General features: G+C 41.9%; 1 protein-coding gene across 6 annotated transcripts in view; it reads right to left on the bottom strand.

Annotated features, from left to right (window-relative positions):
- Positions 1 to 23986, bottom strand: part of TIAM2 (TIAM Rac1 associated GEF 2) — a 205950-nt gene that overhangs the window by 153417 nt on the left and 28547 nt on the right. Inside the window, exon 1 of one of the 6 annotated variants that reach the window (XM_072966081.1) lies at positions 23639 to 23672. The exons of 4 other annotated variants lie outside the window; for them this stretch is intronic. The gene's annotated coding sequence lies outside the window, so the exon portion shown is untranslated. Of the gene's footprint in view, positions 1 to 23638; positions 23673 to 23986 lie in introns of those variants that run through there. One more of the 6 variants, XM_072966085.1, reaches the window with a different exon arrangement.

The raw sequence follows: 23986 nt of genomic DNA, 5'->3' as shown, positions 1-23986 counted from the left end.
ACATTGTCAGTTTCAGGTGTACAGCAAAGTGATTCATTTATACATTCATATATATGTATATATATATACACATGTTTTCAGATTCTTTTCCATTATAGCTTGTTCAAGAAATTAAATACAGTTCCCTGTGCACTGCAGTGGGTCCTTGTTGTTTAAGAGTTACTTTTATCACAGAATTTATGGCTAGTCAGGTCATGGAGAATAGCGATATTCCTACATTAAATATACTATCAATTTCATAATCCTTAAAAAACTCAGTGTTTATTAAGCACTGTTAAGAGATAATTAGAATATTTCAAAGTTCTGTCTATGATTAATCAATAGATCAAGTAGCCTGTATATCATTTCAAGTGGCATGTTAATGTGAAATGGTATCTTGCCTTCTGTAATGACTCAGTCACTGATAACTGGTATTTTTAACGGTACAAGTAAAATAACACAAGTCAAAGTAAAATCATCATAATGTACAGGGGGATTTAAGTTCTATTTATATTATACTCTGCTTTTGTTTGCATCTTCATTTATTAGTAGCACTAAATAGTTAACCAGACTCATCTCCCATGCTCCCCCTCCCCTTTTCCCACCCACCTCCCCCTCCTCCCCACATGAACCACAGGCAAGGAGTCAAAAAAGTAAATCTACTTTCTGCTAACTGAGCTGCAGGAACCACATCTTTAAACAGAACAGTACAGGAGAAATTCCCACTTCATTTTAAATCAATTTGCTAAAGTCTTTGAGAGAGTGAAGATTTCAGAAAACATTTGATAGAAAAGAAGCATAGCTGAAAAGAGGGCATTTTAGGCCAAAAATATCTTGCCAGTAGCCATTCAGGAAACACACTGGCTTAGCAGACAGAACGAGTGCTTTGAAACCAGGGGGACGTGGGTCCCCACCCTGGCTTACCACTAGTAACGGTGCACTTCTGCCCTTGGGCAAGTGACTGAGAGTCTTTCCTTCTCAAAGTAAAATAAATGTGGAGAATAAAACCTAACCTGAATCATTAAGAGGATGGAAAATAACAAACCAGCACATGACATGTGCTCCATCATGACACCAGTGGAGACTTCTTGAGTGGGGTCTACCTCCTGGGGCACGGGTCCGCTATAAAGCGCTCCCCTTCTGCTGTGAGCATGTACCCTGGATCTCCTGTCCGGACTTTGTCTTTGGCATCTCCAGTCTCCTTATTTGCCACTGACGATCATTTGCTTCAGTTACAGAGAGAAGATCAGTAGTGAATTGAGAAAGTGTTAGTGCTAAAACTATTAAAAACTACTCAGCTTTTACCTAAATGAGCACTCATCCTAGTGTTGCCTGTCTTATCACAATATATTTTTAAAACACCCATTTTCTACAACTACTACAGCATTTTCTGACCAGATTTTTTTTGTAATTAAAAAAGAAAATTTTAAATGAAAGTATCTTGTTTGCCGCAAAGTCAATCATCCTAATTTCCTTTCCAATCAAATGTTTGTATCAAATTTTTTAAATTAATACTCTTGTTTTAAGGACAGCTGTTAATGACTTCAACTTAAAACTACTCTAAGAAGTGAACCAATTATAAAACTTATAAAACTGGAGGTTTTATAGAAACTATAGAGCAGGAGGTTAAAACATACACTCAGAACAGGGTTAGCTGTTGCTAATGCCACAGACATGCCAAGACTTAGCTGCAAGGAAAGTCAGACGAACTTTCCAGACACAGCCAAATCTAACAAAAATTACAGCACTAATGACCCATCGCTAATGAGCAAGGTTGGCAACTAAGCAGGCATGAATTAGGAAAACAGAGAGACTAAACAAAGTCATACTCCATTATCTAACTTTTTTTTTTTTTAAAGATTTCAGAAAAATCTCAGCATGAAATGAACCACCTGTAGAAGCAGGCTTTTGTGCAAACACACCTCCTCCCAGGCTCCACCCTGGAATCCCACCACCCGGGTCTCTCTCCCAGGACGGAGACAGCAGAAATGCACTCGCTGGACTCCGTGGCCAGAACCTCCGAGGTCAAGGCGATGAAAGGCCATGTCTGAAGTTCGGAGGTGCACCTGGACCCACGTCAGCATAATCACGCAGCCTCTGGTTTTGTGCTCAAGCAAGGAGCCATGTGCTCTTTCAACAAGTGGATGGAGGATTTCAAGAGCACTTTCTGTTCAAGCATGCCCCAAGTTTATTTGTTTGCGGTGCCATTTACCACGCTATAAAAATATTCTGGAGCAATTCAGCCAAAACTCCCCCCCAGTCCTTATGCTCCCTCCCAGAGACATCAGGGCCTTTCGAGTCTCCCCCACCCCAGCTCTGGCTCCCGCATCCTCACTCCTCCAACCCTGCCATGCCAGACTGTTTCCTGACTCCTTTATCCCAAACACACCTGCCCTCGCTTCCTCCCTCCTCCTTTCACGGCCACGCTTTTCTCCTCGCCGCTTTGTTCAGTCATTTGCTCTTTTCCTCTCTGTGGAGGGTCTGCTCCAACAATGGCTCTCATTACAAAGGGCAGCGGCAAAGGACAGAAAACACAAAATGGGGATTTTTAAATCACCCAGGCTCAGTCGGCCTGATGCCAGGATTTGCCACTCAGCTCCACATGGCTCCGTTATTGGCACTGAATTTGTATTGACTTGCAACGTTCCTCTGTTGCTCTTGTTTCCTCAGTGACTGAATGGAGAGACAGTCCCGTGGAACAATCTGTGTCCTTGCACACCCCTCCTGCTCTGCCTTAGACGTCCAAGTCCTTCCTTAACAATCCAGTCTTTCCAACGTGTGTTTCTAACCTCAATGGGCTCCTCAGAGGGGCTGTGGAAGCGCAGAAGAAGAAAAGGAGAAGGACCAAGAGGAGGTGCGGCGATACGACTTCTTTTCCTCACTAAGCTCAGGTCTGGGGACAGAAAGACCTTTGGGGTCTAGGTGAATCTGGGACAAGGAATTGCTGAGAGGGACAAACAGCACGGGGGAAGAGGTGGATGGATTAAAACAGGAGAGAAGATGCTATGGATCCGACCCCAGACCAAATCGGAAACTCAGCATCACTTTGACTCTTTCTTGCTCCCTCCCCTACCCCAAACATACATGTCTTCACGAATGTGACTTTAAAATATCTCTCTAGATGCATGTCGCAGACCCCTACAAGTCTGCCTGCATGGCTGTCTCACACTGAGTTTCCAACAAGAATAAGACAGAGTATCAAGTCAGAAACCCAGTGCCAGCGGCAGCCTAGCAGAGATGGGCCATGGCTGTCACACAGAAGAGGCGACTGTCCTGCAGAGAGTCCCAGTCCACACAACCCCCCCCCCCCCGCCACTGCAGAAAGGCACAGGGATAAGGGGAAGCTCCCAGAGAAGCAGACACACTCAAGAACAACATGTGAGCAGGTCCCTGGCATTCACACTCTCCAGGTCTGCCTACCCTCCAGCCCCAGGCTGCAGACAGAGCAGGGAGGCCGCCTCCCTCCCAGGCTAGCACTAGAACAACACGGGGGGAAAGATATTTTAAAGATTGGAAACAGTGATGCTGGAAACAGGAAAAGAAGCCAGCTATGCTTCTGGAGGTGAGAAGGGATGGAGGGGTGGCCGGGGGCAGTCACAGGGCAGATGAATAAGGAACTAAATGCAGAAGCCCTGAGTCCTGCAGGTTCCTTCCCCAGCCACCTCCCGCCCCTCTTCTCTCCCACGGGAACAGACCTTTAAGGCTGGGAGCCACAGCAGAGGGTTGGACCCACTGGCTAAGGAAAGAAATGGGGCACTCAGCCTGGGGGATACCCCCACACACACACGGGAGAAGGGCTGTGGGTGGTTCGGAACCTCCGCACCAGGAAAGGCAGCTCCCCACTGGGGTGAGAGGCACGTGGAGGGAAGGAGGGGGTCTGCCTGCTACTCACAAGAGGCCTATTTTGAAAGCTGTCTCTACAACTGCAGAGAAGATCACAGCCAGCCCTCCCAGCTCATCAGGGGAGGTCATAATACATGCAAGCACACCAACAAGCCAGGGTCACAGGCTATTTGAGGAAAACCCAGAATATGAAAGAAAAGGGCCAGAGTGAGCACACAGAACAACTGGTCCCTGAGGACACATAATTTGCGGGGCAGAAGAAAACTTTTAAAAAAAGATTCTAGAGGGAGGGTATAACTCGGTGGTAGAGCACGCATGAGGTCCTGGGTTCAATCCCCAGTACCTCCGTTAAAAAAAATGGGGGGCAAGGGGGTGGGAAGGGATAAATTCGGAGTTCGAGATTTGCAGATATTAGCTACAATATATAAAATAGGTAAACAGTAAGTTTACTGTAGAGCACAGGGAACTATGTTTGGTACCCTGTAATTACCTATGAAAATGAATATATGCATGACTGAACTATTATGCTGCACACCAGAAATTGACACAACATTGTAAACTGATTAACTTCAATTAAAATAAACAAAGAAGCCAAAAACTTTTTAAAAAAAATAAACCCAACTACCTCCCCCCAAAAAGAAAAAACTTAAAAAATAATAATTCTTATTTGTATCTTAAGAGAGATGTGAAATAATATTGTGTTCATAAAGCATGACCAGGCTGCTCTGAAAAAGAATTCTGTGAAAAAGTGTTCTCATCAAGAGAAGAAGAGAATAAAAAACTTAAAAGATTGCTGAAAAAAAAAATCAATGGACTTGAGAAATAAAATGAACCACCCTAAGTACCAAGGCTGTGAGCTGGGAGGTGGTACAGAAAAACATCACAGAGCAAAACAAAAAGCTGAGACAGGGATAACAAGTCCAGATACCCAACGCCTATTCAAGATGACTTTCAGAAGCAGCTAACCAAGACAGTAAGGTGGAGAGAAAATGAGAGCATGAGGATGGCCTCCACCAGCTGACAAAGACATGAGCCCCCACGCTGAAAGGGCCCCAGAGCACCTCGGGGGATGAATGGAAAACAGCCCAGCTACAGGGATGCAGCATCACCCATGAGCCTCTTTGCACCCAAGAGGCTCTGCAACACGGCCGTATCGTGCACGTCAGAAACTGAAGACGATCGTGTGGTTCAGCTGCAAGAGAACCCAACCACGGATGAGAACACCTCACTTCTGGTCTTGTCTCCGGGAACAGCCTGTGTGTTTGTGCAGAACATGTAACTCTTTTATGTCTCCGCTGGTAACGAGAACGTCAAAGACACCTCTCACAACGTTCCTTGGCTGGGTTGGTGATAATATAAATGCAAGGAATCTAGCAAGCAGGAAGCGTCGTAGGAACGCAAGGAGTTCCTGGCAACCTGTGACGGACTGAATGTTTGTGCCCCACCCCCAAGAAATTCATGTTGAAACCCTACCCCCTCCTATGTGATGGTATTAGGAGACTGGGAGGAGATGAGGCTTAGGTGAGGTCAGGAGCGTGGGGCCCTCACGATGGGATTGGTGACCTTCTAAGAGTCAGGGGAGGGCTGACTCGCCCCCTCTCTCCACCACTGAGGACAAAAAGGTAGCCAGCTATGAACCAGGAAATGGGCTCTCACCAGATACCAAATCTGCTGGCACCTTGACCTTGGACTCCCAGCCTCCAAGCTGTGTGAAGTGTTTGTTGTTAAGCCACCCAGTCTATGGCATTCTATTGCAGCAGGTGGAACTAAGAAGTATAATTCAAGGAACGCTTTCCCTTTATCGTCACATGTTAGCATTTCAGCTGACATTCACAAGACCGTATTACAACCATCTGATTTTCTGTAATCCTTCAAAACGAAGCCATGCCCCTCAGGTACCCAGGGGCGTGCACCCCCTAGGCCAAGCAGCCTCTCACATAATGTTCCCTGATCCAGACTCTACTGCCAGGATTAGGAATGAGAACAGCAAGAAGAGACCAAAGGGGTCAGAAGATGAACTGTCAAGTCCTGGCTTAGAACTAACTAGCCAACTGGACTGGAAGAAATTGCTGACAAAGGCTTGATCTCCAAAATATATAAGCAGCTCATACGACTCAATAGGAAAAAAATAAACAACCCAATCCAAAAATGGGCAGAAGACCTAAAGAAGCAATTCTCCAAGGAAGACATACAAATGATCAAAAAGCACATGGAAAAATGCTCAATATCACTAATTATCAGAGAAATGCAAATCAAAACTACAATGAGGTATCACCTCACACCAGTCAGAATGGCCGTCATTCAAAAATCCAAAAATGACAAATGCTGAAGAGGCTGTGGAGAAAGGGGAACCCTCCTACACTGCTGGTGGGAATGCAGTTTGGTGCAGCCACTATGGAAAACAGTGCGGAGATTCCTCAAAAGACTAGGAATAGACTTACGATATGACCCAGGAATCCCACTCCTGGGCTTGTATCCAGAAGGAAATCTACATCAGGATGACACCTGCACCCCAGTGTTCATAGCAGCACTATTTACAATAGCCAAGACATGGAAACAGCCTAAATGTCCATCAACAGATGACTGGATAAAGAAGAGGTGGTATATTTCTATAATAGAATACTATTCAGGCATAAAAACCGACAACATAACGCCATTTGCAGCAACATGGATGCTCCTGGAGAATGTCATTCTAAGTGAAGTAAGCCAGAAAGAGAAAGAAAAATACCATATGAGATCGCTCATATGTGGAATCTAAAGTCTCATGGACAGAGAATACAGACTTGTGGTTACCAGGGGGGTAGAGGGTGGGAAGGGATAGACTGGGATTTCAAAATTGTAGAATAGATAAACAAGATTACACTGTATAGCACAGGGAAATATACACAAAATGTTATGATAAATCACAGAGAAAAAAATGTGACAATGAGTGTGTATGTGTCCATGAATGACTGAAAAATTGTGCTGAACACTGGAATTTGACACAACATTGTAAAATGATTACAAATCAATAAAAAATGTTAAAAAAAAAAGATATAAACATAGTAGCACCTAGGAGTAACTTTCCTCGAAAATCAAACTAATACAGAGAACATATTGGTTGCCAGATGCAAGAGTAAGAGGCAGAGGAAGTGGGTGAAAGTGACCAAAAGATAAAACTTTCCAGTTATAAAATTAGTAAGATCTGGGAATGTAATACACAGCATGGTTACTATAGTCGACAATACCGTATTACATATTTGAAAGTTGCTAAGTAGATCTTAAAAGTTCTCATTACAAGAAAAAAATTGTAAGTGTGTGATATGATGGATATTAACTAAATTTACTGTGGTAATCATTTTATAATATACACATATATCAAGTCATTACATTGTACACCTTGGACAAATTCAATGTTACATGTCAATTTTATCTCAATAAAACTAATGGAAACAAAAAAAAAAAAAAAGAAGATGAACTGTCAAGTCCTGGCTTAGAACTAACTAGCCAACTGGCCTGGAAGAAATTGCTGGGTTTCAGACTCCTCTGAAAGCTGAGGGAGGTGGACTAGACCAGCAAGTCTTCTGGCTGCACAGCAAAAATCCCCCGGGCGCTACTGAGTTGCAACAGGCCTAGGCCCCTCCTAGGAGATTCCGACTAGAGGGCCGGGGTGAGACCAAGGGTGTCTTCCTTAAACTCCCCAGGTGACTCTGATGTGTGGCCAGTGCTGAGACCGCCGGATGAAAAGGTCTCGAAAAGCCCCTCCAGCCCTACAGAAGGCAGCCAAGGACACGGGGAGCGCAGTCAACAGAACCCGGTTTTAAATCCACTTTCTGCCCCTTTCCATCCACGTGACTCTAAGTTTCTCTCCTGCCGGAGTCTCACCTTCCTCACTTGCATGATGTAGATAACAAAGCTTCCCCCATAACGATATGAGGCAGAAATAAAATTCCGCAGGTGAAGAACCTGGATACAGCCCCAGGCACTTAATAGGAGAATCACAAATGTAATTATTACTATTATAATTCTCTAATTAAGTAACTAAGGGATGAGTGAGCTGAAAAGGTCAGCTACACCCTGAAGTTCCCGGCTAATGCAGGTTGACCAATGGAATTCTTACAATTTAAACCTGCTCAGGAGGCAGTTGCTAAGAGAGGTGGGGAGTCACACACGCCAAGGGTACCAAGCCCTGGACAGGCTGGGGGTGGAGGGTGGCAGGGCAGCCGCCTGCAACAGGACGGGTTGGGGAGCCCACACCCACTGGGAAGCCGCAGGAAAAGGCTGTCCTCTCCCTAAAAGAACAAACACTGTAGATAAAAAGTCTAGAGGGGAAAAAAAAAGAATAAAGCTGTAACGCTGGCTTCTGGCCAATCTGCCAGGGTGAGGGAACAAATTCCCATACAAAACTGCTTCAACTGAGACTATTTGTTAATTTATTTGAAAGCAAGTTGGTGCCAGCACATCACTTATTTTCCTCTCGTGCTAAAAATAAGTTTCCAAACTGCCCTAATTGGGACTAACATCACACTGGCAGAACGGACATTCCAGATGAAGAAGGAAAAAGCGTGAAGCAGTGAATTTCAAAACAAACCTTATTGTTCATATTTTCACCAACATGTTGTAAGCATTCAAACAAGAGAGGGCTTATATACCAAGTATCCACTGGAAACAAAGTTTATAAATTTTAGACACTCATGTGAAAACAGTCATGACCAAATCAAAGCTGTGAAATGAACACACAAACTATTTTTTAGCTGGCACTATTCCTTCTTAAAATTCTTCCTTCTTCCACTGATCACACTAAAACTCAGAACAATATAAAATTCCTCCCTGTGTATCACATTTTCAACCACACCCCTTTCTCTGGAGTACAGGATCAAGCCAAAAATAATCTGGCCAAACTCAAACCCATGGAAATGACAGCCACACTGAACAGATTCTGGACTGCTTTGAATTTGATCTTCCCAGAGACTAAAAAAAGCAAAGAAGCCTTCAATTCACCACAAACATGAACAAGTTTTATAAAGTTTCCCCCAAATCTTGGTAGGGGGAGTGGTGAGGACTGAATTTTTTTCCAACCATTTTCTATTAAGAATAATAATTTTTCTTTGGAGGGGGAGGTAAGTAGGTTTACTCTTTTATTTTTTAAAGGAGGTACCAGAGATTGAATTCAGGACCTTGTGCATGCTAAGCATGCGCTCTCCCAGTTGAGCTATACCCCCTCCCCAATCCTTTTCTATTACTCAAGTGGCCGGAAACACTACAAAATCCCCACTTGAATGATAATGGGGTTTAATTGGTTTAGAAACCTTGTTTTTCACCTTTAATTCAGGATTTAAATTCCGGCTTTGTCTGAGAAGCGAAAATGAATTTGGCAAATATATCCCAGTGTCCAACTGGCATTTGAACAATGGGCGATCTGGATACTGAAATCAACATCTGAAAATAAGGATTCAGCCGAGTGGAGAAGTCTGGACGGCGGCTGTCCTCATTCTGTGAGGCACTGCAAGGCGTGTGCGCCCTTCAAAGTAATGAATTCGGCCCCCAAAAAAGACTGCAGCGCGTGCTTTTAATTTTGCCTTCATTTTCATGATATGAAATAAACACATATTGTTTTACTTCTGACAGTTCCATTTCTCCCACTAAAAAAAGACGAAGGAGAAATCATGCTGAGTGAAGGTAACACAAAGCAAAAAGAAGAAAACCAGGGCCCCCCCTCTTGCTTCTTCCGCACGTGTTCTGCCTCATTAAAGGTCTTCTCGCCTGACATTCTGCAAGTTGCTTCCAATGAGTCCATCTGGTCACTAAGCCATGCTTTCAATGACAAAGGCTCCCTAACAGCTCCATTAAAGGCCTGAGTGACACTGAGGAATTCCCACAGGTAATGAGATTATTCTAATCTCTGATTGATGAAGTATCCATCTAAGTACAGAAACTGATATGAAGACTGGGGAGGTGCCAGAGATGAGAAAGTAATTACCAGACAAGAGAAGATTATACATCTTCTCTGACACCCGAAAACCTCAAGGTCATAATTATCATGGAAATTGTATATAATTCCTCAGAAAGTGCCTCTGAATTTTTATCATGCAACAGCCTAGGCGAGAAATTTGAAGTTAATTGGTTTTGGTCAAAGGTCACTTCGTAATACTAAATTACAGTACAAATGGTCCAAATTGAAGTTTGGGGAAATGGTTAAGTTAAACATAGACCAGAGTGAGTTTAAACTGCATAAACCATTTTCCATCCCCAAGGGCTTCCTAGCTGCTTGTCCGTCTTTGGGGTGTAACTCATCTTTCCACATCTTTCTGCTTCTGAGACCAAAGCTCAGAGGAGGTAAGCAGTTTGCTTCAGGGGCTCCCTACCCTCTTCTGCCTCTCATTTGAGAATTGAGACAAGTCACATTAAACTAATGAAGCTTAATCTTCAGGGCTCCTTCTAAAACCCTGGGAAGGGCCTCAAAACATCGTCATAAATATTCTCGTAGAAGTTACAGAAGATCTTTTTGTATTCTTTTTCTTCAAGAGAACCCCAAATTGTATGCCTTGAGGTCCAAACAAAACCTGGATCCCAACCGAACCTACACCCCACCCCTTAGACAGCCTTTACCTCATTATCCAACAGCTTCTGCTAATGTCAGGGGAGACAAAGAAGGGAGCATTCTCCTCAGGACGCCACCGTAGCCATGAGGGTTTTGCCTTTCAGACAAGGCCAAGGCAAGACTACAAGAAGTGTCTTACTTCTCATGTTGAGGGGAGGGCAGAGAACAGAAGGAGGCTTGGTTATTGCTAAGGAGGATGAAAACACAATTCTGGTGATCTCAACTTTCTCATGGGATGGACCAGAACATTGTCCTTTTTTGTTTTGTTTATTGGGGGGGGGTAATTCGGTTTGCTTGTTGGTGTATATTATTATTTTTAACAAGGTCCTGGGGATTGAGCCCAGGACCTCGTGCATACTAAGCACACACTCTACCACTGAGCTATGCCCCACTTTCAAGACAGTCCGTAACATAAAGTGGCAAAGAACTTGGCTGAATTGTACTCATGTTCCAGTGTTTTTTGGAAAGTTTAACTTGTGAGCAGCCAAACTGGATATTCAGCTGAAGCCATTTCTAAATAAAGTGCTGAAGATGCAGCTTGGCTCCTCCTGACAGCTCACAGTAACATGGAAGAGGAGAAAAATGGCTTAAATATGGAATCCTTAAGCAAAAAGGAAGCAGGACTAAAGGATTTGGAAAATTCTCAGCCTATCCATACTGCAAAAAATGAGAACACTCAGAGAGTTACCGTCTGGTAAGGAGATTCTAGGATAGAGCACTTCCAGAGAAGCCAAGCGCTACTTTTCGACATCATAGAAGAATGACCTCACAGGCAGTTCAGAGATCATCAGGGCTGCCCCTCGCAGCACAGGCCCTAAGAGCACGGGTCCAGGGTGGGGACGGAAACATGGCCTCCTCCACCGACATATCCAAGGACACGGCTGGCTGGAGCCATGGGGCCACTATCTCAGCCCAGGAGAGCCATGGTCATGAGACCCCAGCCCAAGAGAGCCTTAAGGCCCCAGCAGAGAGGGCCAACAGTCACAGAGGGGAGGGGGCAATAGACAGCCATTGCAGAGCCATCTTGCCAAACCATTAGGGTGACATTACCCACCTCAGTGGCCTAGAAGGCAAAGCACTGAGTCAAAGAGGATTATTCTCCAGCCTTAAGGTTGAGTGTTGTTTGTCCTGTTGGATTCCTTGGGACCTGTCACCCTCTCTTCCTTCCTGTTTCTCCCTTTGGAGTGGGAACGTCTAGCCTGTGTCTGTCTCACTGTTACATTTTGGAAACACATAACTTGTTTGGTTTCACAGGCTCACAGCTGGAGAAGAATTTGACCTCAGCGTGAAAGTACCTTGAGTCTCACTCATATCTGATTTACACGCTGTTTAGATGAGATTTTTGGAATTAGATTTTTTAAGCTGATGCTGGAATGAGTTAAAACTTTTGGAGCTGTTGAGGAAAGACTGTATTAAGCATGCAAGAAGGACATGAATTCTGGGGACCAGGGCAAATACGATGGACTGAATGTTTGTGGTCCCCCAACTCATTCATGTTGAAATCCTAGCCGCGAATGGGATGCTATTAGGAGGCTGGGCCTTTGGCAGGTGACTCGGTCATGAGGGTGGAGCCCTCAAGTATGGAATTAGCACCCTTATAAAAGAGGTTCCAGAGAACTCTGACCCTCCTCTGGGGACACAGTATGAAGCAGGAAGCAGACCCTCACCAGGCACCGATCTGCTGGTGCTTTGATCTTGGACTTCCCAGACTTCAGAACTGTGAGAAACAAATGTTGTTTAAGCCACCTAAGTTATGGCCTTTTGGTTAGAGCGGCCCCAACTAAGACGCCATCTGCCGTGGCACCCAATAGCTCCATCTCATTCTTTCTCAAAGTTTCTCTAATGAACTGACTGTCCTGAGCCCCACGCCCAGCCTGGACGACCTCCACCTGGGCTCGCAGATCTTTGGAAGAGCCCAGATCACCGCCAGACCTGTCAAGGAGCAGCACCCTCAAGAGTTCTCTAGAAAACAGAAGGAAAACTTCCAAACAATAAAGCAAGAAAGCTCAGTCACCAAAATCAAGGATTTTTTATAAAGGGAAAGAACTACACAAACTAGAGACATACCAGTAATGGGGCTCCATGCCCATCTCATGACAGTCTGCAGAAAGAGGCACGTCTAGTGAAGTGAAGGGCACAGGACAGAGCCCAGCAGGGGACCGTCACCTCCAGAACCAGCCCCCAGCAGAGAACTGGAGCTGGAGGTGACTAAACAGAAAAGAATGTTCTCGTCACCTTACACTGCAAACCCACTTCACGTACTCTAATCTGCACGGGGTTGAGGGGAATTCAAGAGAAGCAAATGCAAGCAGGGCCCCTGGAGATGTGCCTTGTGGAGGCCCTGGATTCACAGGTGTGGTGACTCGGGGTGTCGGTGGCCGCGCTGCTCCTGGGACATCACTATGCCTGCATCTAATTTCCCCAGTTACCTACAGCTGCGAAATACAAGGTTCATCAAAATAATCAACTGCAGTCGTATCTCTAAGTGTTTGCTGAGGACAAACCATGAAACTTAACTGTGAAACTTACAGGGTAGAAAAGTGATTTATGACATCTGCTCTTCATGAGTTTATATTGCAAATTGGAAGATTATACATACATATAATAGAAGATGATATACAGATGCATAGGTTATATGTAATAGATTTTATACATATTATAGAATAGATTATATGTTATATTTAGAAGATAATATATGATACAGTATATATTAACACATACAAATTAAATATATAAATCTCATAATTTATATTATTTATTATATGTAATAAATAATATTCTATGTAATCAATATATTAACAATATATTTATCATATGTAATAAATAATATATATAATTATTAAAAATTAGTCAATTTTTCAGACATTTAACATGACAAGTATAAAATGCTTAGGAATCAAGACATCTTGATTTATTCAGTTTAAAAATGCCAGGGTATAATGAAAGCTATAATCACATGAGAGTAAGCAGTTGGGAACATAGTTTTTCCTTCCCATTGGCTTCAGTAAGATCAAAATTAAAATCATATCTTTCTTGTTAAAGTATAGCCATATACTTTAATAAAGTTGGTTTTTATAAGTATATCCATCTTTGAGCAAATCCCAATATCAAACTGCAGATTTATATAAAATTACACACTAATATCCACTTTACATCAAGAGTCCTAAATAGAGACAGACTTCCTACATCATTTAAAATCTGATTCTAATTGCCAGCAACCATGCGAGTGGACTGGGAAATGGGTCCTCCCCCCGGTGAACTCTGAGATGCCAGCATCCCTGGCCACTAGACCAGCTGCAACTTCATCTTGAGCTAGAGGTCCCGGGTGATGCTGGACCACGATTCCAGACGCACAGAAACTGTGAAGGAGTAACTGTGGTTTTAAGCCTCTAGGTGTCACAGTAATTGGTTACACAGCAATAGATAACTAATATAGTTATGCTTTAAAAATTATCATAACAGTTAACATTAAATGCTTATATTTCTTTCAGTTTGTAAATTCCCACTTCAGACTTTGAAATATTCTTTATTACTCACTACTGATGTTAATTTCTGCTGCATGAATGTTGTAGACAATGAACTGAATTTAATATAATTCGATTCAAAGAAAAAAACTAGAAAGAAGGGATCAGGACACACAGAGAGACACCAGGGCTGTGCCTGTACAGAGGGATGGCCATGCAGAGAGGAGGCAAGAGGCCGGCCATCAGCAAGCCAAGGAGAGAGGCCTCAGATGAAACCAGCCCTGCCAGCACCTTGATCTTGGACTTCCAGCCTCCAGAACTGAGACAAGATCCATTTATGTTGTGTAAGCCAACAACCTACACAAAATATGATTCTATTTTAGGCCACACTTTGAGATGCAAAATAAGATAACAACACTGAAAACAAATCTGATAATCCAGCCAAGGCAAAAGCAACCTGTTTTGGCATCAGAACAAAATCACATCCTCTACCGCCCGAGGGAAAACTACCCAAGGGGGCTGAGCAGCACCAGGGTCCCACAGCCCAGAGACGGAGCAGAAGTGGAACCAAGACCCACATCACTGCTCCCGATCCACACGGGGCTGGAGCGGGCCGTGCCCTTCCTGGAACCAGGACCCACATGGCAGGGACTGAGCATGCTGATGGCCAGTCCAAAGGCGGGGTTCTGGCCATGCAGACAGCAGGAGGCTGGTAGCCTTCACCACCTTTCCTCACGGGAGCCAGGGGCTCACACTGACCCACTGCCCCACCAGGGCAGTTTGCGAATCCATGATTTTTTTTTAATGCAACATACAAACTTTATTTAACAAAAGCAACAGGTAGGGGGTGGGGTGTAGCTCAGTGGAAGAGCACACGTTTAGCATGCACAAGGTCCTGGGTTCAATCCCCAGTATCTCCATTTAAAAAATTAATTAATTAACAAGACCTATTGCATAGCACAGGGAACTGTATTCAATTTCTTGTTAATAACATATAATGGAAAAGACTCCGAAAAGAAAATATATATATTTATGTACATGTGTATATAACTGAATCCTTTTGCTGTACACCTGAAACTAACATTTTAAATCAACTACATTTCAATACAAATTGTTTTAAATTAATTAATTTGTTAATTATTTTTTTAAAAAGTAAAACAGACACTTATATCAGTAGAAAAACTGACTAGAAGTAGTTTTCTCTTAAATACCTTTCAGTAACCTACTTGGAGCTGCATTTCCCCAAGCTCTGTTGCCGTGAAGAGTGCAGCTCAGACACAGGTCTGGCTGAACCATTTTGCAAGTATTCACAGGAATGCTACCTTATATACACATATACATTAAATCTGAAAAAGATTTAACTGACACACTGCACTCCAACATGATCCTTGCAACCTATTTGTTTCCCAGTTTTATTTTTTCCCTCCCCTTTTAAATCTATAGTTCCTCAAAAAACTTATTTTCAAATAATGCAAAACCTCCCCACCTCTCAGAGGTCCCCCTTCATCTCAACCAGCATTCCCATCCAGGGGGACAGCACTGAAACCTAGAACAAAAGGCAGAAAACTAATGAGACCATTCTACTCCGGGGCCCCAAGCAGCACTAGAGATAAGGAGGTCCAGAAGCCAAGAAGAAGAAGGTGTGAGGTCAACATACAAGTGGAAACCTGCCAGAAATCCACCAGCAGGTATACAACATTACACAATTTATAAAGTCCTTCTGATATATTACCTCCTCAGTCTTGTCAACAATCCTTTATTTGAGGTCCCACAGCTACCAAGAAGTGAAGCTGGGATGTAAACTCATGCCTTTAGTCTGAAAGTATTTAGCATCTCACTTCTGAAAAGTCCCTCATTCATACCAGAATACCTAAATAATCCACTTCTTCTCACTAAATGAATGACAGTAAAAAGTACTGGTTATCTTTCATCATATTTAGGAAACTACATAGTAATGAAAGAATTAGAATCAGAAGAAGGTCAACTCTAACCTTTGACTGCAGCTACTGTAAACACACTACCCCATCATCCATCCAGGAGATAGCTTTAAAAAAAAAAAAAACTCAGCAACCGGAAAATTCCAGTAAATCAGAGCCCCTTCCAACAGGAAGTTCTTTATTATGTAACCTAAATCCCTCTGCCTTGATTTAAGTCCATTTCCTTCTGACCTCTGCCCTATAGACCATGTAACCCTCCTGCCATTCATAACGCTCTCATTTACTCTTCATTTTTAAAAATCTGAGTTTAGGGTTTTTTCATCTTAATCATAATCACTGTGGTTTATATTCACACTAGCTTCTTTCATTAGCACTGTGCTACTCAATATCTTCAATACTTTGTTAAATAGAAAGAGAAAAAAGCAGAGGAAGAAGCAGCTAGCCAGTGTTTCACTTAGCATTTTCTCTGCCTTCTGTATCCCAACTCCAGCTCGCCACGAGGGAAGACTGTTGGAGGGGAAGTGGAAATAGGCATTCTGTCTCCTTTTTTGCTATCTACTCAAATGCAGGCGGCGTTAAGAACAAAGAGCCTGTCTCCTTAACCTTAGACTTCCCATCTCAGGGACAAGAGGGGAGGGCAGCAGAGAAGCCAAAACCCAGTCCACATAGAGCCAGTTGGCAGATGGTCAGAGGGCACCAAGGAGCTGAAATGCTTCTTACAACAGGTGGGTGATAGTAAGGACGACCAAGGGAAGAAGGTTTAATAAAACCTGAAGCAGTTAGAAACTTAATTGAAATTTATTAGGATCCTTACTATATAGGCATGTTCACTTTGGGAAAATTCACCAAGCTCCCCACTATGATTTGTGCCCTTTATATTTCAAGAAAAAGGTTTTTTAAGTGCTCCTTACTTAGTAATTCAGCAAAGGAGAAAATTCTCCAAATCAAGCTCTTTTTTCCTGTGACTGGAGAAAAAAAGACCACCTCTTTTGATCCTAAAAGTGAAAGTGGAGAAACAAAGAATTCCTTAGGGGTGGCTAGGAATTGTAAAAATGAGATAGAGAACAAAGACCCAGCCAACCACAGCTTCCGATAAAGATTCAGCACAGCAATGGATACAGAAAAAGTAAGGACTCAGAAACAAACCCTGAAGAACACACAGAAAACTATTTGTGCTGACCTACAAATACAACATCAGGGAAAAAGAGTATTTAGTTGTGGGTAACAAGAGTGGGCTGGAATTTCTTTTTTTTTTTTTTCCAATAGAGACACAGAAATTTTGTAGTCTTAATCATTGGAAAAAGATAATTGCAGAGTTATTTGACTAAGGGGAAAGGAAAGATGGTAATAATCAGTTTACTTAGAAGTCAGTATATGCTAGATGTGGTGCCAAGCTCTTCATGCCATTTAAGTCTCATGATTAAACTTTAGGCATATATTTTACTGTCCCCATTTTATGGATGAGAAAATTGAAGCTCAGACAAATTTACTAAAGGGCATATTCATAATAAATAGTTAGTGGAGAAAAGATGTGAATCAGATCTAATTCCAAAGATGGTCCTCCCAGTACACTACAGTGGATAGCCAGGGCAGCCTGGAAGAATGTTCCTGAACAACAGGACAGGAAAACTGTAAATAACAATTAGGTCAAGAGGAATGGAAAGAGTTACAGACAGTCCTATTTAAGGATGAAGGCAAATCTGAGAATAAATCCCTGAATGTAACAACTAATAATTTTAGATTTCTGAATGCAAAGAATTTTAGGGCCAACAGAGACCTTGAACTTGAGTAACATTTCAACATACGACATTCCTCCCCCTTTTTTTTAAATTCAACATTCTGTTAACAAATGTTTGCTGAGTGCCACTATATACTAGAGCATCTTTAAAATTCTGATTAACCAACTCCTTTAACCTCCCACCTAAAAGACCTAAATGATGCACACTCTGTAGACAGTTATTCTTTCCTTCTTTAACCTGCCCAGATAAATTTTCCAAAAAAAAAAGAAAAAAGAAATCAGCAATTGTGAATGAAGCATTGAACATAAGCTCCAAGCCCTCGGAAAATTAAAAATTCTAATTATAAAAGTGTTCTTTTTTTTAAAAAAGATACATTCTTGTTACCATCATAGGCTTCCAAAGGTCATTTACATCAGTCAAGTAAGGACTGTGTGTATGACCCTTTTTCAGTATTAATCACAGTCCACTGAAAAGTCATTTGTATTAACAAGATTCATAACATTTTAACATACAATTATAATGAGGACAAGAACTTTCAAGCCTTTTCCATAACCCTCTTTTGGGACTTAATCAGGTTTAATTTTCCTAATTATGGAAAACGGGGACTAAATTAAATTCCAAACTGCTTAGATATTACAATTCCAGTGACTGGTCATTACATATACACACAGGAACACCATGATGTCTGCAACACTCCAAAATTATTCTGTGTCTCCTGATCTATTTAAATAATGGAAAGATAGATTTAATGCCAGTGATAAAAAAATTAGCACAATTAAATTTACATCATTTGCACATTCAATCAGTAAATGAAGTATTAGCACCTACCACTATCATAGGCTGATTTCCTCCAAACCATATTTCTAGTTTTTTCTCTTCAGCTGTGAAAGTTTCTTTGACCCCTGTCAGTTTCACTGAAATACAATTTTAAATTTACTTACAGTGGATTTTAGTTTTTCTTGTTTTCAGTAGGGATCCTCTAAACATTAAAAATATTGATTCATAATTAGCTAATGAAAAATAAATTTTGAAACTTTATTTTTTAATCTTCATAATAAAGATCATGTACAAAAATATTCACATCATATTTAATGGTGAAAACTGAATGCTTTCTATCTAAGACCGGGAACAAGACAACACTGTCTTGGAGGTGCTAGCTAAAGTGATAAGGGAGGAAAAATTGGTTAACTAACCTAGCCAGAATTCAAACATGGGACTCTCAGATGCACTGAAGCGGAAGCTCCATGAAGAGAAGGAACTCTAAGGCAAAAAGGCTTTTTTTCATTTTTTTGATGCACTGAGTTGTAGCAGAGTAGCAAACATCCAAATGAAGATCTCTAGTTGGAAGTTAAAATCACAACCTAGAAAAGGAGTCCCAGTTAGAGGTGCATTAACTGGGCAGTAATGGACATAAATATATGGTAGTTGAAGTCAGGGGCAAAAATATGATTACCCACTGAAGAGGACCCAGAATGGTGCCCCAGGGAACATCATTATTTGACAATGAGAAGAGGGAGGAGAATGTGAAGGAAAGCAGGAAAAGAATGATGAGCAAAGAAAGAAGAAAGCCAGGGAAAGGGGCTGGCCCAGAAGCCAATGGCAGAAGCTGTTTCAAGGGGAAGGAAAGAGACAAGAGTGTTCAAGGAAGCACAAGAGCTGCTCTGAGAAAGATGCAAGAGAATGCTCCCCTGCACAAAATTTCTTTTTTCTGAGTTTAACTCTTATCTAGCACAGTTCTTTTTTAAATAAGAAACTAAGCCTTTCTATTCTTTTAATTTTTTTTAAAATTTTTTCGGGGGGTGGTAATTAGGTTTTTATTTATTTATCTTTAATGGAGGTACTGGGTATTGAACCCAGGACCTTGTACATGCTAGGCATGCACTCTACCACTGAGCTATACGCCCATCCCCCAAGCCTTTCTATTCTTAAACTTCTTTGTTATCTTTAAACTTGAAGTGGGGAGGGCAGAGCTCAGTGGCAGAGTGCATGCTTAGCATGCATGAGGTCCTGGGTTCAATCCCTAGCACCTTCATTAAAGTAAATAAGTAAATAAATAAACCTAATTACCTCCCCCAAAATAAACAAACAAACAAACAAAAAAACGAAAAGAAAAAACAAAGTTGAAACACTTGCTGGGCTTCTACTCTGGATTTCAGAACAAGTGGCTATGCCACTTACAAGATTAGGGAATATTATAAAATAAGATGGATATTTTAAGCCACGGATAGTACAGATCGCAGATAACGTTAATCAAAAGCAAAAGCCTATATTTTATCTTTTTAATTATCACCTTGCCATGAAAAGCCCTTTGTCCCTAGGGAATTAGGTTGTCTGAAACTAAGCCACAGCTCCTGAAAGACCAGAGAAGCGGAGTAGCAGTAACAATACAAAACTCAGTCTCTTCTGGCTACATTCAAGCAGGGCTTAGGCAGCATTGCAGATGTCCTGAGGCCACCACTGTGGCAGTAAAGACACATGTAACCAAAATGGGACACCCAGCTATAACAGCCTACTCCCAATGTCCAGCAAGGGAACCTTAAGACCTGGGAACAAAGAAAATCTAAGCCAGTTTGACCAAGCGTGTGTTTAAGATAAACGTAACAGTCACACTTGCAAAGACTGACATGGCCAACACAGAGAGAAAACGCACATGAGCTACGGCCCTGGAATTTCAAATTACAATAACTTAACATATAGCTGTCTTCAACGGAAAGACAGAAAACACCAGGGGAAATAATCCTTTTATGTGCCAAAAATTCCTTTAGTCTACATACAACACAATTTCTTTTTTAATTGCCTGCATCCCAAAGAGACAGAGTGCAGAGATGCAGAAGAAAAATCCTCTTTCTCAAAGGATTCTCCCTAAATTATTTTGGCAGATGCCTCAATTCTCCATTTAATCTTGCTTGTGTGTAAACAGAGATTTCATGATTAATGCCACGCGTGACATGGATTACTGTCAACATCTGCGTTTTTCACATGCAAACTCACTGAGTGGTCCATTCCACATAAGACATGGCGAGTGGGAGGTAGAGAAAGGATCTCAAAGTCATGTTCCCCAGCTTTAATTCCTGTCCACAGAAAAGCAGGTTCACACAGGCTTAAGACGTATGTGTGTACGCGGAGAAAACACCCAGAAACGGTGAGGACAACATTTTGGCAAAATGACTTAGATTGTTCTACCTAAACATAATTTCCTTTCTCACATTGGCAAAGGCTCACCGAATCACACATCTTCTCCCCCACCGATCGTCTATTCTCTAGTCTATGAAGTATATTCTATAAAATATATTCTATATTTTGAGAGGCTCTCCTGTCTTCTCAAGTATTTACTGGAGCACTGACTTTTCTACTCGGTTAACAAGAGTCCCTGGTCTCCCTCTGCACACCTTCAAAATACAAATTGAAATAACTTTTCATAGAACCCTCAAATATATGATGTGATATTTGTTTCCAAGAATTTTCCTTCTCTCAACTCCACCCAAAAGAAAAGTGCATAAGATCAAATTAATAATGTTATGTTTTAACTTTTCAGTCTATGGCACAGAAAATCTCTCCTGATACATTTGGGTCCTTTTACTAAAATATCTCCACTGCAGTTTATTTAGTTTTAAAAGGCCAGAAAGTCACAATCATATCCTGATGAATCATCTCTCCATTCTCCAAAACTCTTCTGTACAAAAACTCTTCTGTAATTTGAGACAACTAATTTTAAAAACGGAGATAAACTATAAGATTGAAAAAAATGATTTAAAACATCAGCCACAGTGACTGAATCATTTACAAAGACTCAGCTGGGTTGGACTTGACCTATTCTCATATACTTAACACATGTAGACGCACATATGTATCTTGCCTTTTAAAAACAAAGAAATTGGCGGAACAATTAAATAATGGCTTTAATCAGCTAACTTAATTAACGACAGAAAGTTACTGATGAATGTGCATTTTCACATTGGAATTTTCAACCCACTGCCAAAGGGTTAAGTATGTTCGAAGGTGTCCTGTGAATACTAACTATTCGGTATTTCACGAAAACTCTCAGCCATATATGACAAGGAGAAATAATGACAGTCGGGGAGGACAAAGACCCTCATGGGAACTCGTTTTACCAAAACCATGAGTACATTCTCAAATTCGAAATCTTATGGCAGGCATCATTCCATGCCAGAGACTTCTTTACTTGCAATTTCCCAGGTCTGCTAACACGAGACTGCAAAGATCCCAATCTAAACATAGTAAACTCACTCAAATGAGAGGTTTAATCTCATTATTTGGAAACCTGGACTCTCCATGGCTGAGCCGTAAGCTCAGGACCACATTTACCAAAAACATTCAGTGAACAGCAGAATCCAAAATCTACTGTTTCCCCTTATTGAAAGATAGCTGTCTTTCAAGACTTACAAGTTAGTATTACTCCACAGAAGTGAGGGGAGATTAGCGAAAACGTTCCTCCCCAATCACAGGAGGAATCTGAGCAAGTCACTGCCAGGAACCCGAAAGCCTCAGCAGACAGCCCCTGAGCAGTGGCTGAACGGTGCCAGGAGACCTGTGACCGGGAAGTTGGGTGACAGCCAAGATCAGGGACTGCATCCTGAGAGCCGGCCGCAAGCAGAGCCTTAGTTAGCGCTCCTTCTCAACCTTCATCTCTTCAGGGGTCCTAGTTACAAAGTGTGAGTAGCCATCACAAGACTTGGAAATCATGCTCTTCCCAACAGAAGGAGGTTCCATCTTAATTTTAACACTTTAATCTGCTTCCTTGTTTCTAGGAAAACGATACCAAGATTAATCACAAGTTGGCCATGAGGTAGCTGAGAATAAAGTGGATGCTGTGAACTTGCCCCTCTGCAAGAAGTAATGACACTCAAAGAAGTTCTAGCCCCAGAGGGGAGGGCAGGGTCAGGGATGGGTGGGGGCAGGGATGTCACGCTCCTCTCACTCCTGGACCATCTCTCTACTTGTGTATTACAGCCAATCTCTTAAAGCCGCCTCAGAAACATTATTTTATCCGTCAGTCTCTTCCCAAAATGTTCAACTTCTCCCCCTGGATCAGGCCTGCTTCACATCTGGTCCCTGATCTTTTATCCCTCTCCAGCTGCCACCCCATCACCCTCCCTCCTTTCTCAATCTCTGTAATTTTAGAAAGTTATCATAAAGTAATGCAAAAATCAGTTCAAACCCAGTTGCTTCTATGGAGGCTAACTATGAATCTCTCAAAGAGCAGCAAATCCTTATGTCCTGAGCATTGAAGACGGAAAGCCCATCAGTTCATTTCATGAACCCTAACACGACAATCAAGAAATGAGAACGAATACTGTTCCTGCTTCAATGGATGAAATGATGTCGGCCTAGAAAATCAAAGATAATCAACTGAAAATTTTTTGGAATTATTAAGCAAGTTCAGGAAGTGGATCACACAGTGGATACACAAAATGAGGAGGCTTCTCCAGATGAATAATTACCCTTGAAAAAATGAGGGGAAAATAATCATTTTTCCATCACCAGCAAAAAATCACTAAATAACTAAAAATGAATGAGAATGCATAATATCTATTTTTTTTAAAAAAGCCTTTAAAAATTTTACTAAAGGGCATAAAGAAGATCTAAAAATGTCTGAGACCTTCTATGTTCCTTGGTAGAAGATTCAAATTGTAGTCAATTCTCCTTAAATTACTATACACTGAAAAATATCAAACAGATTTTGGAAACAATGTGACAGGCTGATTCTAAAGCTCACCTGAAAGACTAACTTTGTAGACAAGCTCCAAGAAAAACATTTTGAGGGAAAAAAAAGAATAACTTGGGAGTTATCAGATCTGCCCTATCAGATAGCAAAATAGTCTACAAAGTGTCAATAATTGTAATAGTGTGCTACCCAATAGAAACAGACACAAGATACATGGAGATTCAGAAGATGATAGAGGGGCATTTCAAGTAAGTAATAAGAAGGAAAGATGAGCACTCTAACAGCTGATATTAAAATAACCAAGTGTTTTTCTCCCGACCTAGTTGTACAGTTTCGGCCCTGTGTAAGACCAGCGGTCTCTCCCGAACCACATAAGGTAGGTACCAAAGCCCAGAGGTGCATGAGCTCACCATAGCTTCTCATCAAGTCCGCAGCCAGAGATGAGTCCGCACTTAAACCAAGCCAGAACCATAGTCGTACATTTTAACATTTAAGTTCTCACGGGAGAGCCAAGGTACCGCCTCTCCACTTTCAGAGACTGGCACCCGGGCCAACGGGCCACACAGGCTGCCATCTGAGTCACGGATGAGTCAATACCTCTCAGCCTGCCAGCCCCTGCTTGGATGCACCCACCTCTAGCGTGCAGCCTCTTTGTTACAAAAACACTTCCAATCTTCCCCCAGTAATGGTCTGTTCCCTTCAAAATGTGACGGTTAACCACAGTGAATTTTGCAAAGAAAAGTAACTGCTTAGCATTA

Source organism: Vicugna pacos, chromosome 8 (assembly GCF_048564905.1).
Source record: "Vicugna pacos chromosome 8, VicPac4, whole genome shotgun sequence".
Taxonomy (NCBI): Eukaryota; Metazoa; Chordata; class Mammalia; order Artiodactyla; family Camelidae; genus Vicugna; species Vicugna pacos.
The sequence above is the reverse complement of the archived record's forward strand: the minus strand, read 5'-3'. Positions and strand labels throughout refer to the sequence as shown.